Source organism: Pteropus medius, unplaced genomic scaffold (assembly GCF_902729225.1).
Source record: "Pteropus medius unplaced genomic scaffold, Ma_sr-lr_union100, whole genome shotgun sequence".
NCBI lineage: Eukaryota > Metazoa > Chordata > Mammalia > Chiroptera > Pteropodidae > Pteropus > Pteropus medius.
Window position 1 is genome coordinate 61,224,152 of NW_024349800.1, and position 2,954 is coordinate 61,227,105.

Consider the following 2,954-nt stretch of genomic DNA (forward strand, 5'->3'; position numbering starts at 1 on the left):
TTTCCTTTAAAATAAGTGGTCCAAGGTGAAAGACTAATCCCAAGACTAGCAGGCCAACGGCGATCAGAAGGGCTTCTTCTTCTGAACGTGCCATGTGCCCCTCCCCAGCCAGGGCCTGGCCCCCCTGGAGGCTGGAGGATCCCAGGGCAATAAGAGGGAGACTCATAAGAAGGACACACAGAGCCAAGCACCCAATAGGAGGCTTTGTCTATTCGCTAAGAAGGGTTGGGACCAGTTGCCAATCCAAGAGATCTGGGAAGCCAGGGCACCGAGCCGGGCATTGGGGTGTCAGGGGGCCGAGTAAGGAGCTGCATGGGAGCGACGTGTCAGGAGTAGCAGGCGGCAGTCCTGTGCACACATCAGGAGGGGTGCTGTCTGCTGAGACCGACTCCCTCTGCGCATCTGCATGAGAGGGCCAGCCTCGGTCACACAGGAGCAGAGATTGTCACACAAGCTGCTTCCCTAAGTAGATCTAGGACACTAAACCCAGCTGGGGGACTGGGGTGGTCTACCAGTGCTGAGCTGGAACCGAAATAGGGAGTTGGGGTCCAAAAAAGAAAGCCTTGGTTTCCTGGGGTCCCAGTGCTCCTGAGATAAACTCTCTGTCACCAAAGTGTGAGAATAGTTGCAACTTGAACTAGAAGGGCTGCTGGGAGCAAGAAGGAAGGAAAGCTCGCCCCTCTCCAGAAGCCAGAATCAGAAGGATCTGAAACGCGAGAAACTCTCAGTGACAAGAGCCACCGCGGTAAGGTCCCCCAACAGCCACAAAGTTGGCGGTGGGAGCCTATGTCTTGTCCTGGGCTCGAGGGAGCCTTCCTAGGAGCACAGGAGAAGACGGTGTGCTGAAAGTCCCATGACAGCAGCCTTGACATTTCCCAGCCCGTGGGGACGACCCAGGCCAGCCCCGAACTCTGCTCGCCCGCATTCGAAGCTGCAGAGACGTTTCTGGCAGACTCAGCCCTCCAAGGAGTTCCAAAGCTTCATTTCTCTTCAAGGCAAGGAAGGAAAAATGTGACACATCCCTGTCCCGTGCCCCATATTTTCACTCCATCAACCAATTTGTTTATAACGGATAATACGGTAAAAATGTGACTGACTCCAAAAGGAGAAAATGAGATTTCCTTAAATCCCTTTTTATTCCTGGCACTGAAAAAAACTTAAACCAAGTGCCATTCGCTGAGGAAATATTCTACTAACTTCTCTGGGAAGAGCAAAGTACTGGAGGTGACTATCCAGCAATGGGCCCTTGGGGACTGGGTATCATCCAAGGAAAATCAGAAAATACCAAAGATTCTGGAATCTTAAGACCAGACTGTTCCCTGAGCCATCCAGTTCAAACCCCTCTCCTGCCATGTGGAAAAAAGAAATCAGATTTCTCAGTGAACCCAAGTCACTCGGAGGCATCTAGCCCAACCCTCCCATTTTGCAGCCAAGGACACTGAGGCCAACTCAGCCAGTAAAACAATTGGCCCCGAGCCCCCGAGCAGCCTGCGGCAAAGTGCCTGCCACCCAGTCTCCGAGTCAATCCCCTTTCTTCTTCTTCACGTCCCACCCCCAAATGACCAACCTTCCTGCATCATTGAGAAATCAACCCACAAATGCCAGTGTAACATGCAGACAGCATCTCAGACTGTCGCCATCTCCAAAACAACCCGCTCAGTCCTCGGGTGAACTTTTCCATGTTTTCGAAACTCGGCATCGATGCAACAGTCTCACGACATCAGAATTATATGTTTGCAAGAGCAGCTCTTGTAAAACATGCAATTTTGAGAAGCACGTTGGTCGGGAGCTTCAACGATGACTCCTCCCCAACGAGGAGAACGGAGTTTGGCTCCAGGCGAGGCGAAGTTTTTAAACCTTCATGACCAATTTGCATAAACACCCTCGTTAAAAACGAAAAATGAAAAAAGAAAGCCCGGGCTTCCGATGACAGGCTCGGCTTCAACACAAGCCTCACTGAATTTCAGCTCTAATTGAACTGTTTCTCTTTCCAAAGGTGGGTTTCCAAAAGTCTCCTCGCTATATATCAACCTCCTGCAGACACGAGGATGCAGATTTCTGGAGCCAAAGCTGGTTCTCCACCAGCTGCAAGTCTCAGATTTACTCTTAGATCACTGGAGATCTGATGCGGGCCCCTGGAGCAGAATCCAGCCACAGCTGATGGCTCCCAGGCGAGGAAGAGCAAGGCCCACCGAGGACTTGCCTGGGCTGCCCGGGGTGAGATCGGGGACATGCGGCTGATGATGAAATGCTGATGGTTTGAGCCTCTCCAGGAATGAGCTGAACAGATTTGGCAAAAGACAGGAGAAAGAACTCATTCGTTGGATTTCATGCAGACTTAAGTTCAAATTATTGGGCACGGCCCGTTTACTGGCCTGTGACCCTGGACACGTCACTGTCACTTATCCTCCTGAGAACTCCTGTGGCTCCTCTATCCGGTGGCACTAACGGTGTGCACTACAGGTGTGTTGTAATCATGGGGATTATGGAGACCTTGCCTTGTGGGGAGCAGACAGTGCAATTTGGGGGCGAGCAGGGTGGCTAAAACTCTCAAAGTCTAGAAATTAGTGAATTCTGCTATGGATTCCAAACTTGCTCATTATTTAATCTGAATTCTGCTCCGAAAGTATCTGAGTGTGGTGTCTTCCCCTCCCAATTAGCATCGCCATGACATGGACCAAGTGTCAGGCTTTTCAAGAGTCTGTTGTGGGGAGGGCGTGGGAAAGGGGAGTAGCAGTGTACTGGGTTAGAAAGAGCATTGAACTCGGGTCTGAACAGCAGGCGTGAGACCTGCTCTGGTCTTCATACCTGTGTCACTGCCGCCCAGACGTTTCCCACCCCTGGGGCTAGGACAGTGGTCCTCAACCCTGGCCGCACGTTGGGCCAGGCAGAGATGCAGCTTCAGAGGCCGCTGGGAGAAGCCTCCCTGAGGAAGCAGTTTTGAGCCAAGGAGG